Raw genomic sequence first — 15,957 nt, 5'->3', positions numbered from 1 at the left:
CTCTCTGTCGGCCATAAATTCACAGACTTGCACTTTGCACGGCGCCTCGTTTATTTTCCCTTCCAAAAAAACACGACATACCACGTCCGTACTGTGCATCTCCACTTTTATTTTCCTCCCTTTTCTCCTGCCATAAGTCGAAGTGAAATACTTCCAGCCATTTGACACAATTAGGCGCTCTCTTCCCACCGCATCGCATCCCACTGGATGGCCCTCATTATCACGAGCCCTTGCCTTTTAGATAACTTATAATGAGGCCGAAAATGTTTCACATTTCGCTTCTTCTCCTACATCGTCGCTTCAAAGAGACCTACTTCAACCTAATTAGGAGTTCCAACTGCTACAGTCAAATGCTTTTCTTGTTTCTTATGAGGTTAACAGTGGCGAGATGTAGATTTGCACGAGACAGGGTCTAAAGCCATTAGGTCGAGGCGGTGACAGATATCGCCGAGTCGTTGGGTAATAGTCTACAGTGCTCAGAAATGCGCGGTGTGAAGTTACTGATGGCGAGGATGTTGTTAGTCAGATAATGTGAGGCTTTCTTTTGCCTCTTTTCTTCCTCCCCTCCCTCAGATCGGCTTACATTTACATCTGCAGATGTGCGCCGCGAATGAAAAGCACAATAAAGACGAGGAAACCTGTTCTTCTCCTCTACTGGTGCTGTTGGACGAGCAGCTGAGCCCCAAATGGACGCTGAATGATCCACCGAGGACCATAGATCCATATTATGTCCATTTAATAGTCTTCCCATTCATATTGAGCACCTGGGCAGAGATTCTGGATGTGTGCGCGCTTCCTCCCGGAGTCTCCTGAATACGGAGCAGAAAATGGGAAGCATGTGGCAGCTCCCTCCATTCCAGACATCTGCGGACTGTGTTTACTCCCCGTGTATTTAGATTAGACTCCTGCAAAGAAGGAAATCTGAAACTGGAATTATGAGACTCCGACAGTAGGAGCTCAACCGGCCCCCGAATCAGCTGCTTGTTGAGAGGGACTTCTAGGGAACGTTTAATACGTTGGAAAAGCTTGGATGGAAGGTGCTTTAGCGGATGAGACGACTGTTCTCTGGTACCAGAACATCTGAACTCCTGCTTAAAGCCCTAATGGTCAACCTGGGTAATAAAGAAAGGGGCAAACTTGTACGGTCAGAGACGAATGCTTATGCAACAGGTAAGGGGATATGGAGTTGGACGAACGGGTGGGTTTGTCCAAACCATGAGAGGGTCACTGACCACTAAGGTCACCTTACAGGTAATCCAGGTGTGTCTCTCTGTTCCCTTGAGGCTCATCCCAGAGGACGTCATGAAAACGGAATGAATCATTGTTGTGTGTGGTAAGTACATGTTGAAGTAATGGTAACACATTGACGTACGGGTGATGGTGTCATATGGGCGGACCCAAGTTATCAAATAAACAAATATTATCCTTTTAAGCTCATATTTTGACTGGTGTCAAATTGACCCAAACAGTAGCTTTGCAATATAAGCAAATAGTACCTCAGAAATAGTAGGACAGACTAATTTCATATTTTATATGTTGATTATGCTAGACTTCTAAAGTTTAAAATGGGTCAAATTGGCCCACAGCATGACAAACTGCAAAAACTTGGGAAAAACTGACTGGTAAACCCAGAGTTAAAGTCAGTCTGAGTCAGACAGAAATCTCTTAACCTTCCTAACATGCTTATTTCAGAGGAACAGCACTGATGGTCCTGGGTAAATTTGACCCAGGGCACAATTAGTTGTAAAACCCAGTAATCCTCAAAATATTGTTTACAGCTCATCAGTATTCATCACTGTCTCATAGTAAAAATGATAAATACTTTCAATTTTTGGTCCACCTTTTGAGCGGCGGGTCAAATTGACCCAAACTGTAGTTATGTGGCATAAACATGTATTGTGGGTTAGCAAATACATTAACTGCACCATTTATTTATTTTTTTTTATGTTGACAACACTAGATACTTAAAGTGGGTCAATTTGACCCAGAACACAACAGAAAGAATAAACGGCAACAACCTGAAAAAAGAATTGACTGGTAAACCCAGAGTAAAAGTAAGTCTAAGGCAGACCAGGAAAATTCTTAATGCCTAATATGTTTGCTTTTGAGGAAAAGCACAAATGGTCCTGGGTAAATTTGACCCAGGGCACCATTAATTACACAAAAAAGTTGTAAAATACCAAAAGTCCCCAAAACGTTGTCTATAGCTCATCATTCTTCACCGCTGTCTCATAGTTAAAAAAGATAAATCATTTTCTTTTTGCTTCTATTATGACTGCCGGGTCAAATTGACCCAAAAAGTAGTTTTGTAAAATAAACATGCAGGGTGGGTCCACAAATGCATTAACTGAGCCTTTTTTCATTTTGTGTTTTAATTACACTAGATTTTTAAAATTTAAATTGGGTCTCTTTGACCCAGAACACAACAGAGAGTTAAACTGCAACAACCTGGTAACAAATTGACTGGTGAAGTCAGAGTGATATTCAGTCTAAGGTGGACCAAGAAAACTCTTAACCTTCCTCATATGTTTGTTCCTGATAAACAGCACTAATGTTCTGGGTAAATTTGACCCAGGGCACAATTAGTTGTAAAACCCAGTAATCCTCAAAATATTGTTTACAGCTCATCAGTATTCATCACTGTCTCATAGTAAAAATGATAAATACTTTTGATTTTTGGTCCACCTTTTGAGTGGCGGGTCAAATTGACCCAAACTGTAGTTATGTGGCATAAACATGTATTGTGGGTTAGCAAATACATTAACTGCACCATTTATTTTTTTTTATGTTGACAACACTAGATACTTAAAATGGGTCAATTTGACCCAGAACACAACAGAAAGAATAAACGGCAACAACCTGAAAAAAGAATTGACTGGTAAACCCAGAGTAAAAGTAAGTCTAAGGCAGACCAGGAAAATTCTTAATGCCTAATATGTTTGCTTTTGAGGAAAAGCACAAATGGTCCTGGGTAAATTTGACCCAGGGCACCATTAATTACACAAAAAAGTTGTAAAATACCAAAAGTCCCCAAAACGTTGTCTATAGCTCATCATTCTTCACCGCTGTCTCATAGTTAAAAGAGATAAATCATTTTCTTTTTTGCTTCTATTATGACTGCCGGGTCAAATTGACCCAAAAAGTAGTTTTGTAAAATAAACATGCAGGGTGGGTCCACAAATGCATTAACTGAGCCTTTTTTCATTTTGTGTTTTAATTACACTAGATTTTTAAAATTTAAATTGGGTCTCTTTGACCCAGAACACAACAGAGAGTTAAACTGCAACAACCTGGTAACAAATTGACTGGTGAAGTCAGAGTGATATTCAGTCTAAGGTGGACCAAGAAAACTCTTGACCTTCCTCATATGTTTGTTCCTGATAAACAGCACTAATGTTCTGGGTAAATATGACCCAGGACACAATAAAGTATACAAAAGATTAATGAAACCTAAAAACAGCTTTTATAACTCATCATTAATCATAACTGTCTTATAGTTCCAAAGAAACAATTAGCATTCATTTGCCGGGTCATATTGACCCAAACAGTTGTTTTGTAAAACAAACATACAGGTGAGGGTTACAAATCCATTAACTGAGACATTTTATATTTTGTATGTCGATTACACTTGATCTTTAAAATTTGAAATGGGTCAATTTGACCCAGAACACCACAGGGGGGTTAAACTCTGACAACCTGAAAAAAAAAATGACTGGTCTGTTCAGAGCGAAAATCAGTTTAAAGCGGACCAAGAAAAACAGCTAACCCTCCAAATATGCTAGTTTCTGACAAAACAGCACTGATGGTCCTGGGTAAATTTGACCCAGGGCACAATTAAGCACACAAAAAAGTCATGAAACCCAAAAACATCATTTATAGTTCATCATTAATCCTCATTGTCTCAGAGTTGCAAATAAACAAATAGTAATACTTTGTACCTCCAGTTCTGACTGCTGGGTCAATTTGACCCAAATAGCAGCTTTATAGTATAAACACATATGGTGGGTTTACAAATGCAATAACTGAGCCATTTGAAATGTTGATGACACTAGATTTAAAAATTTTAAATGGGTCAAATTGACCCAGAGCATTAAAAAGGGGGAAATAAACAGCAAAAATCTGGAGAAAAAACTGACTGGTAAAGCCAGAGTGAAAGTCAGCCTGAGGCCGAGCAGGAAAGCTCTTCCCCACATACACTCGGGGACTCTTTGAATCCACTCGGATAATTACAGCGCTGAACTCGACCCCTCCGACCCACTCCCGACCCACTCCCGACCCTCCACGATATAGCTTTCCACTTGAGTAAGTTGTAGGTGTGTTTACTGGGCACCAGCTTGTTCCTGTTCATAATATGAGCAGTGACCCCTGGACCTCACCTGACTGTAACATCTGGGACGGACGCCAGCGCGAGCGTGGCTCTGCGTGTGCGTTTCCTTTCCCATAATCTGGTTCCCCACGCCAGCCGCAGAGCCTATAAAGCTGTCAGTGAGCATGTAGGACGCGTCACCTTCGCCGCCACACATGCGGAAAGGCATGCACGTGAGAGAGCGCGTACGGCAAACGGGAGCATCCAGACCGACACGCAGCATTAACCTCGGCGGCTTTACTGCGCCGGCCTGTAATATGTTGGACTGGAAGCCTGACAGTTTAAGAGAGTCCTTCAGTGTATTAGGAACGGCGAGTGTTTACACGCCGCAGCTATGGGATGTCACGAAACAAACACCCAGACAGCTGGATCAATGATGAACCTCCCCCCGCCGTACACACAAACACAACCCGCTGCAGCTGGATGTTTTCTCTCACCTCCACTGATTGGATTTCGTATTTGAGAATATCGCTTTAGCATATCTTTCAATGGGATAAAAGAGACCAGAGGTTCAGTATTTAGCACACGCTTGTGCATGTGTGTGGGGAAGAGGGGAGGGGGGTCAGCCTGCTTCTACCAGGAGGATTATGGGAAACAGATGACTTATGCTTTTAATTTGCAGCTTTAAATTGCAACCAGAGTTTCAGGAGTCGTGGATGTAGCGGGGAAAGGTGTGTGTGTGATGAAGGTGGGTGTCCAGACACTAGTGGGCTAATGAGAGAGGCGCTCGGATTAATATTAATGACCCGTCAACAGATAAAGACGGAAAAAGGAGGAAACTCAAAAGGCTTGAAGACTTACGTATGTGGCACGTTTGTAAACTGTAAAAAAACAGTCAAACAATGTGTATTTTTGCATTTATATGTTATGAAGTTGTGAATCAGACGTGTCATCACACATAGTACCAAAAACCTAATCCAATCAAGCTACAGTCACGTATATTTCATCAAAGTTGATTAATGTCTTTAATGTGTTTTGTTTACTGTAAATCCTGGGCTAAAATAGCAAGTTTTGTGCGGTACACAGCACTAGGTTGGGTGTCATTATAAATATGCTAGCATGGCTAATGTGTAGCGGTGTTGCTAACAAGTTTGGGAGCTAGCATAGCCACAGTAATGTTTATTTAGAGGTATCCGCCTGTTTTTTAAAGTCCTGAACCGGATATTGATAATTCATGTAGAGAAAATGGTCGAGTCGGGGGGGAGGGGGGGGGGGGGGTTATAAGTTCGCTTCCTTCCACTCCCTTTCAAGTGATCAACTTGTGATTCATTAAGTGATATGCTATGTATTATGACGTGATTGATTGAAATAAACCATTTAATTCATTCATTCATTCAAAGTGAAGCTGGCGGTTAAAGGGATTCTGATGCGCTAATTTGGCTAACAATTCGAATGAATTTAACGTGTACTTTGTCGAACTTTACTAGTATTTTTTTACAAGTCACTAACGAGGATGGGAGTTAGCGTAGTTAAATTAAATTTGTTTTAATATTAGTAGTTTGTATCATTAGGTGTTTTCAAATGAGATTGGAGTTACAGGTATTGCGAATATGCTAATTTGGCTAACGTTTAGCGTATCAAAGGGTTTTTTCACAAGTTCCGAACATAGTTGGGAGTTAGCGTTGTTAGAGTAATGTTTGCTTTAGTGGTACTTGTCTTTTTTTCATGTGTTTATAGCGAAGTTGGGAGTTACAGGAGTTGTTATGATGCTAACGCAGTTAACATGTGTGTGTTGAGAGTTAGCGTAATCGCAGTGATGTTTGTTTTAGCGCTACAAACGCTAATGTGTCACAAACAAGGCTGGGAGTCACAAGTATTATAAGTAAGCTAATTAGTCATTAGTCTAAAATTTACCACGTCAAACTGTTTTTTTTTTATTGTTCCTAACAATTTGGGGAGTTAGCAAAGTTGTTTTAACGTTATTCTGTTTTGGATTAAAACATTTTTTTTAACAATTGAAAAAAAAGTTTATAAACAGTACCAATATTTTTTTCAATTTTAAATATGTTCTGAAGTTTCATTCTAAACTATTGATGGAACAGTCACAGTTTTACAAATACAAAATGGGTTTAGTATAAAAAAAAACATTTAAATTCAAGAAGTCAGCGAGTTTTAAATTTGACAAATTTTGATAGATTAAAAATGTTTGAGAGAAAATAAACTCTCGAAATAGTTCATGTCTGAAAATAAGACAGACTTATGAGTTTATTTAGCTTCATATAATTAACCCAGAAGAAACACAGCCTTTAATGCTTAAATATATATATATATATTTTTTTACAGTTTGTATTAAAAAAACTGGATCAAAACCATCAAAAACTTCAGGTAAAGAAGATGTTCTGTTAACCTTTATATTGTGTTTGGGTCAAAATTGACCCGAAAACCAGAATTTTTTTAACCGTAAAAATAATCTAAGTGAAAATATCAAAGTCAAAGGAACACAGAGACAAACTGCAACACTCTCTCTGAGAAGACAACAGCTGAGCCACAGGACTCGGAGCGGCACCTGTTGAAGATCAACCTTCGGTGTGAAGGTACAGAGACAAGAGCTCTTGTGGTGAGTGGGAATGTGCGGCCCGGGACATCGGATCGCAGATTCCTGAGCAGTGAGAGCCGACGAAGAAGGAACACTCTGGAGACAGCTGGGAAGATTTCACCTGGCACCTGTTGAGCGACCGGAGGGACTTGTCAGGGAGACTTGGGCTGCTGGTTTGAGCTGTGAGCACAGCTGTCCGAAGAACTCCAGAGTACGGGGTGTTTCCAACGGATTTCAAACACTAGTCTCAACTTCTGATCTAATTGGCCCAGAATAAATAAATAAAAAAACACATGCCAATCCTATAACCATGAATAAATACCAATACCTCAATGGAAATATTGTATTTTTTTAAGGCACACAAAGCAAAAATCTACTTTCAACGATGCAGTTTCTCAGTTTAAAAAAGTTGTCCTAAAATATTTTGAGAATTTTTAAAGCCCAGTCTACCACAGAAAACTGGTCCCAGAACCAGACTTTGGTAAAAGAGGCTTAAATTGAAAAGTGCATTGTCAATGTTTGAGACAATTAAAAGATTATACGTACGTCTTATGGTCCAAAACATACAAAATTTGCTTTGTCATTGAGCATTTGTCGACTCGATGGTAAAAAATTGACAGGAAGTAAAATGACTTCTTCATCTTTCTAACCACTACTTTGCAGATGACACCCAGTTTTACTTCTAAATATGGTCCTAAAAATACAATATTTACCTTACGATTGACTAGTTGTCTACTGTCGATATAAAATTGGCAGGAATTAACTGTATGAGATAAGTTCTTCCACTTTGTGACTGTTTCTTTGCAGATGACACCCAGTTTTACATCTCAATACGCTCCAGGAAATACAATATTAGCTTCACGATTTACTATATCTTTTTGAACACTATATCATGTGTGTACTAGTTCTTTTTTGGCTACTCTTTTGTTGTCTGTTTGACTGTTTTTATTGTTTTAAATCGTGTACAAAATAAAATAAACTAAACTAAAATGTTGGCTTGTCGATATAAAATTGACCGGAGTTTACATAACTTTTGGTAATCATTTTTTTACACTTTGCAACTGTTTCTTTGCAGATGACACCCAGTTTTACATCTCAGTATTTTCCAAAATATTTGCTTTGAGATGGTCTATTTTTCAAATTGGTGATATCAAATTGGTAGGAATAAAACAACTCCTCCCCCTTTTCAACTATTTCTTTGGAGATTACTGTCACAAACAGGCAGACAGCTGGTTCCACGTGCAGCAGGTTTATTAATAGTCCACAGAATAAGCAGGGTCAGACACGCAGAGGTCATACACGGGCATGGGATCATCAGAGACGAGCGAGAAGAGGAGTCAGAGTCCAGGCGAGGGTCAGGGGCAGGCGGCAGGCAAACAGAGTAGCAGGGTCGGAGGCAGACGATCAGGTCAGGAGTAAACGCTCAGAATTGCAGGCAGGGTGGCACAAACAAAGCTTCGCGGGGAGTGGAGTGTGGAGCCAGACTAAATGCTGAGGAGATGATGAGGTGATGGGGAACAGCTGATGCTGATGAGTCCAGGAGATGGCAGGTGGTGAGCTCAAAACTCTGGTGAGCGCTCCCTCTGGTGACTGGAGACGGTAGCAGCAGGTTGCTCCATGACAATTACATCGAGTTATACATCTAAATATGGTCCAAAAAATACAATATTTGGTTTACGATTTACTATGTGCTGACTTTCCAAACTCAAATTGACAGGAATTGACATGCCTTTAAGAAATAGTTTCTTCCCCTTTGCAAAAGTTAGTTTTTTCTTCTTTGCAACCGTTTCTTTGGAGATGAAACCCAGTTTTACATCTAAATAGGGTTCAAAAAATGCAATATTTTAATGAACAATAGACTAATTGTGGACTTGGTGATATGAAATTGTCAAGAATTAAAATGACTTCTCCTCCTTTGGAACGGTATCTTTGCAGATGACACCCAGTTTTACATCTAAATATGGTCCAAGAAATGCAATATTTTCATTAAAAATCCACTAATTCTCCTCCTTTGCAACAGTTTCTTTGCCGATGACACCCAGCGTTACATCTCAACTCCATGTCCACTTTCTCCTCCTCTACCAACTATTACATATAAAAGATTTATAGTTTCTTTGCTTTTCTGAAAGAGAGGATTCTATGGTACATGTATTCCAAATTTGGTGCTTGTACCACAAAACGCACAAATATGTACCAACCAGCTCCATTACGTTTTTAATGGGTTTCCTGGATGACCTATAGTTTTGTGAATGAGGTGTTTTCCATACTTACCAATCCTAGGATCATCAAGCTCGTGTACTGTAGGACTTTCCTGACTTTATATTCAAATTGTCCTCAGATGTTCCAGCAGTCACTTCATAACTCGACTCTACTAACCGTCCCACATGTCTTTATGACCCACCCCGCTGTTTTATCCTCTGCTCAGGCAGTATACCATCGTTTTATTGTTCCTGCGCACAAAAGATGCCAACGCCGCTGTTCTAGAACGCTGATGGATTCGAATGTCCTCCCAAAAGTGGCTCACGAATTACACAAGAGGTGAGGGTTGGCGTGGTGCGCGGCGGTCAGGTTAGTGACGTGCGTTCTCCTCAAGTATTCCCAACAGCATGCCATCACACTGACGTCCTGTGACAGCACATTCCTCCCTCCCCATTTACAGTGCAGGCCGTGCTCCTCCACACTTAGACTATTGTTATCCATAATGCACCCGGGTCCATGTTTTATGGATGGACGGAGTCGTGTTTTTGCACAACAAAGAGAAGCCGTACACCAAAGTCAGGAGGTGACTGGCAGCCTCCAGTTGGGTCTCAGGATATGTAAAAAAGAGATTGAAAACCAAGATTTTTTTAAGAGGCAGAGAATCGATTTGAAGTCCATGAAAGAAAGTAGCCACACAGGAGGGAAACTCCGGCGATTTTACACATGGAGGTCAGTTGATCGAGAACTCGCGGAAAGTTGTGTTATATTTACTCTGTGGGGAAGTCGAACAGAGGAGAGTGAGACTTCAGAACAACAGATGTTGTAGAGAAAATGTGATTTTTTTTACTGTCGAGATGCATTCATACATATTGGTTGGTGTTTGGATTGCTTGTTCTGTTTGGTTTGGTGCCAACCAAAAAGACTAACTCTGATCTGTCTGGAAATGATGGTCTTAGTTGACTTGCAAGAGAACTCTGAATCGGTTCACTTCAGTGTGGATGCAAAGGATCCATTAAAACAACCGAAGATCAGAGATGGACCAGAAAGAAGGGTCTAAATTCTACCAAAACCGATTGAATCCAAAACACACATTAGCCACATTAGCTATTTTAGCGTGTTTACTAGTAACTTTACAAGTTGTTGCGCTTTGCTCTGCTGTTCTTTAAAGACAACTCTGTAGTGGTGTCATTTTTTTTTTTTTTTTATTTAATTTGACATAACATTAAACCAGTCAACAGCCGTCGTTTTTACTTTTTTTCCTCAACCCAACTCTCTGAGTAGCACGCGCGGAGGAGTACTCTACGTGTACGCGGTGAGTTCAACTACCATCAGACAGATTGATAAAAATACCGGTACAAATGTTAACTAAATACCTATTTACAGTGAATTTAATGGAATTGAACCACTCAAAACATTTGTTACATTTACGGTAAATCTTGTTTGTAACATGCTACATGTTAGCCCCGTTGGAAGTGTTAGCCACGTTAGCATATTCTTAATACTTGTGACGTAAAACTTTGCAATCTGTACAAAATATACTTGTACAGCTTTAAAAATGTTCGCTTTACTACATTAATTAACAACTTAGTAAGAAGCTCGTAGAAACCAAACACACTCCGACTCTGCTACATGTTAGCCACGTTAGCTTATTCCCAATTACACTCAACCAAACATTTAGAAGGTGCTCTGGATTGGATGACGTACTGCCGTTTAAAAAAATAACAATTAAAGCTTTAAAGTAGGGCTTAAAGTGCGGTAAATACGGCAGATCAACAATTTATTAATTGTAATTTACAGTGACTCAACAGGTATAAATACAACTTTTTTTTTTTTGTATAGCGATGTAAATTTTTTGTGCAGTTCGATCCACTTCAGAAGGGTCAAAGCAACTGTGTTCTTTCTCCATAATTCTTCTTTCTATCTGTCATTTAGGGCTCATTTTGAACAACACCGCCCCCAGTTGAGCAACTGATGCAACTACAAGACAAAAAACTTAAGAGAAAAAGATATTAAAAACATGACTTTGTTCCCATTAACTCACACACAACACAATTACTTTAACGCAAAAATAAAATAATTGGAAACTTTCTGCTTTTTATATCGAAATATATCTTAAACATTGGAAGTTTTTGTTTTGACTTCTCTGTTATCTGCAAATTACGCAAAGAAAGTTGCCCGATTGGTCAAAATTTGATCTAGTTTAAGCCTCTTTCATTGGCCACTCGTTTTGTACATAGTGAAAACAGCCATAAAAAATGAGTAGCTACACATAAACCCAAGAATTTTGAAAGCTAACATATGCGCATTTACCCGCGTTTACATAGACTTTTCATTGAACGTTGAAGCCGTGTGAACGTAGCGTTCGACTACTATAATCGCACATTGTTTGGAGACAGCACGAAACTAAACTTGGATCAATTATCTGGTTTATTGGCTTCCTAATTTTTCATAATTTTTCATTTGGGGCTGATTTTGAACCATATCGCCCCCAATTGGTCAACTGATGCTACTACATGACGTATTTCGTCAAACTAGGAGAACATTTTGTTTAAAAAGAGGTCGAGTATTGGATATTTGATTTTTAGGTTATCGCTTACTAAATTACACATTACTGAAAACCAAAATCTGGCAGCAGCTTTGCCTGCTTGAACATTCAAAAGAGTCCGATCTTAATTTTCATGCAGTGGTTGCCGGGCAGCACGAAACCAAACCGGGATCAAATTTTCCACTCCGGTTTGGACCAAAGAAAACAAACCAAAGGTGTGATTGTTTCTTTACTTAAGATAAGAGCAAAAAAAAAAAAAAATGGCAGTGGAATAATCAAGGTTTTTCATGGGCCATTTCCCTAATTACGTTAGGGTCGTGTTGCTAGTGTGCATCTAAATGTGGCCGGTTTCGAACTCGCTCGTAAACATGGGAAAATTCTTCAGTCTGGAGCTAAAAGCCAACTTAAAAACTGGGAAGATCCTAATCTGAAGCAGCCCAGCGTGAAACCAGAGATTAGTGCGAGAAAGAGGCAAGAATACGTGTTATCATAAACAATACAGGCTCATACGGAGCCGTCGGACGGTAAATGAGACCGAGCCGCACACAAACACACACATGCACTCAGCAGAACAGAGAAAATGTAATTTCCCAGAGTGGTAGACTTGATAAACCAACTGTTAGTGCAGCTCTTTTTACGGTGTTTGCAGCAATTCCTGGAAAAGCGTCCAAACAATGCGAGTGATGTCAAGCTTTTGGTTTCCCTTCATGGAGAGGACTCTTGATCACAGGAGAAAAAGGAGCAGCGCTCGCCGGGTAAATAATGCGTCTTATTTATCACGTGAAAAACAGAGATCATATATTTTATGGTATAATAAACGAAGAAGAAAAAGAAGGTCAATACTATATCTCATTGACAGTCGACGTGTCATCCATAAAGATCGTTTTGTTTATGAGTCACAGAAGTCCTGATGGTTAAACTGTAAAGATTCATTCATTTACAAATTTTAACAATTCATTGTAACCATTGGATTCATTTTAACGATCCACTTAATTTTAACGATCTGATTCATTTTAACGATCCGATTTATTTTAACGATCTGATTTATTGTAACGATCCGATTCATTGTGACGGTCCGATTTATTGTAACGATCCGATTCATTGTGACGGTCCGATTTATTGTGACAATCCGATTTATTGTAACGATCCGATTCATTGTAACGATCCGATTCATTGTGACGATCCGATTTATTGTAACGATCCGATTCATTTTAACGATCCGATTCATTTTAACGATGCGATTCATTTTAACGATGTGATTCATGTAACGATCTGATTCATTGTAACGATCCGATTCATTTTACCGATCTAATTCATTGTAACGATGCAATTTATTGTAACGATCCGATTCATTTTAACGATCCGATTCATTTTAACGATCCGATTCATTTTAACGATCCGATTCATTTTAACGATGCGATTCATTGTAACGATCCGATTCATTTTAACGATGCGATTCATTATAACGTTGCGATTTATTGTAACGATCAGATTCATTTTAACGATGCAATTAATTTTAACGATGCGATTCATTTTACCGATCTAATTTATTTTAACGATCCGATTTACTGTAACAATCCGATTCATTTTAACGATCCGATTCATTTTAACGATCCGATTCATTGTCACAATCCGATTCATTTTAACGATCCGATTCAGTGTAACGATCCGATTCATTTTAATGATCCGATCCAATACTTTTTCCTTAGACTTTTTACTATCATAACATACATTTTTAGAAAATTATTAAACCAATTAACAGTCAGCATTTTTTTTACAAATATATTTAAAAAACACTTTCTTTTTCTATTTGATACACGTAATTCTGTGACCCCATCTCATTAGCATAATCAAAACTATCCTTAAATACCCATGTTTCTTCGTCCATGTTTTCTGCTGTGCAGTACATTATCATTCCACTAGAGGCAGTAGAAGTGCTTTTTCCTGCTCATTTCAAAATGGCTGCCCCCGTGACATCTCAAAAACAGTTTTGGAGGGAAAACGTTTTGCTAATTTTCAACATTTCAGGTTGAGATTAAGTCAGCTATTGTTATTTTATTTTCTTAAATAACAACTTGCTGTATTGAAGAAAATATAAATCTGTTGATAATTAATTATATATAACAATTTCACCATGTTAAAAATGTGTGGATCAAATTTGAGACAATGGCTAAAAATAAGGTGCGTTTTTCCCCCTAAATAATATTTTCCCAAGCCACACAACGTATCATTATTGATATTTAAATATTATGAAAAAAATAAGAATTTTCTGTCAATTATTTAAATAAGGGGGCTTTACAGGGTTACAAAGAAAAATGGTATAACATAAAAATTGTCCATAATAAACAGCATTATATAACTTAATCTCCAATACATACTCAATGTGTAGTTTTTTTTACTTTAATATTTAGTTTCTGTGATTATATTGGTGAATTTCGTCGTTTTCAGTCAAATTATGTTTTTTATGGCTGTATTTACGCCATCATTGAAATCTAGGTCCATTAGTGAGACTGACGGCGTTCCTTTCAACCGTCAGAGTGGATCTAAGTGAGCAACGCGGCGTCTAGTATCATCATCGGCACTTCACAGGTGCCACACCAACAAGTCTCCACTCGAGGTTGAAGAGGATGAGGAGGAGACGCCGTCATGGATGAGGACGGCGAATCACCTGGCGAGGGAGCGGAAAGGTCCCGAAGTGGGAAGGTTTTTGTTTCGGAGAAGTGAAAGGTATTTCCCCCTCCCCTCCGATTTATTGTTGTTAACTCCACAGTCATTAGTCGGCTACAGTGGGGGGAGATGAAGGAAAAAAAGTGAGGCCCTTTGCGGGACCTGAACCTTTTCAAACGCCAGCGCGCCTTTTGTTTTTGCAACCCTGTCAAGAACGGTCACCTAATTAGACCTGATATCTGCGGCCAAAGAGGAGCCGTTTGTTAATGGCTCTTTACGGAATGTTCTTAATGAGTTTCGATGGCCATTGTGCGGCGTGGAGCTCCTCTAAGACAAGAGCGTTTCCAAACGCACAAAAAAACGAGGTGAAATGAGGGCGAAGATTGAGGGAGCTGACGCCACCAAAGAGAAAAGGTGTAGCGAGAGCTGCGAGCGTTGTGGGTGGAATCCAGTCATTAACGGCCAACAAAAGGCGGCGTACCCGGGGGCCGGCGCTCCCTCTCTCTCTCTGTGTGGACGGCGTCTGTCAGACACCTTGATCACGTCGCCGTTTTCTTCAGCAAACTCCAGCGGCTCCTTTCGGGAGCCTTTCTTTTATTTTTTTTGTTTTTGTTTCGTACGCTAAACCCTTCTCGAACCCCCCCCACCCCCGTCCTCCTCTGCTTTTGTTGGTGTCTCAAGGCTGCAAACCTCGCCTTTCTTCTCGGCTCTGTGGAGAGGGAACAAGCTTGTTAGCTGGCATGGATATTTTGACTGGAGATATACTTTGGCCACTTGCCTATGGAAACAGTGTCAAAGCACAACCTGGCTTAATTGTCACATCGGCAGTCCTGGGAGAGGTCTTTGGTGAGGTCCAGGCCTAATAAATATCAAAAGCTCCTCTCATCTCCCTCTGCTCTTCCTCCCCTCCTCCTCCTCCTCCTCTTCCCGCCGTCAGTGAGGGAAAACTTGTAAATTAATCTTAGTGTCAAAACAAGACTTTCTCTTCTTTTTGCCTCAGAATCTCTAGTTATTTTTCTGTTTTTGTCCCAGAAGTTTTCATCAAAGCGGAGCGCTGTCTGAGACCTAGCGTAAGACCATCCGTGCAATTTATAGATTTGATGTTTATAGAGGCTTGCAGTTCCTCGGTTGATTTAATGAGAGTCTAAAGCTTCAGCAGCAAAAGGAGGAGGAGGATCAACAACAAACACCATGTTCAGGAGCGGAACATTTACAGCGGCTGGGAGAGTGGAAGGGAAATTCGGGGAAGTCCAATTTGAGGTCTTTCCAAATGGGTCGCCACAGCGTTAGCGGTAGCAGCAGAACAGTAGCGCGGAGCATCGATTGTTGATTACGGACGAGATGTGCCGGATAACATATCGGAGCGCTGAAAAGGAATTTCTCGGCCTATACTTAGCAAAGAAGCATCTGATGCGAGTCGTCCCGTTCGCTTTGATGTTGAGAAGAAGTCGGGTTTAACGCATTAAAAGGCCATCGCAAGTCGACACGCAGATCCAGCCGAAGCCGAAGTGCGCATGAACACAAACCTGTCTTTAATGGGTGGGGGCAAATATTGAGAAAATCTTTTATTTAGAAACATCTTTTATTGTTTTTTTTTTATTTTATGCAAAATCTTTTATTCTGAAAAATCATTTTTTCTGAAAG

The sequence above is a fragment of the Oryzias melastigma genome, linkage group LG2 (genome assembly GCF_002922805.2).
Source record: "Oryzias melastigma strain HK-1 linkage group LG2, ASM292280v2, whole genome shotgun sequence".
In the NCBI taxonomy this organism is placed as follows: domain Eukaryota; kingdom Metazoa; phylum Chordata; class Actinopteri; order Beloniformes; family Adrianichthyidae; genus Oryzias; species Oryzias melastigma.
This window is presented reverse-complemented; position numbering follows the sequence as displayed.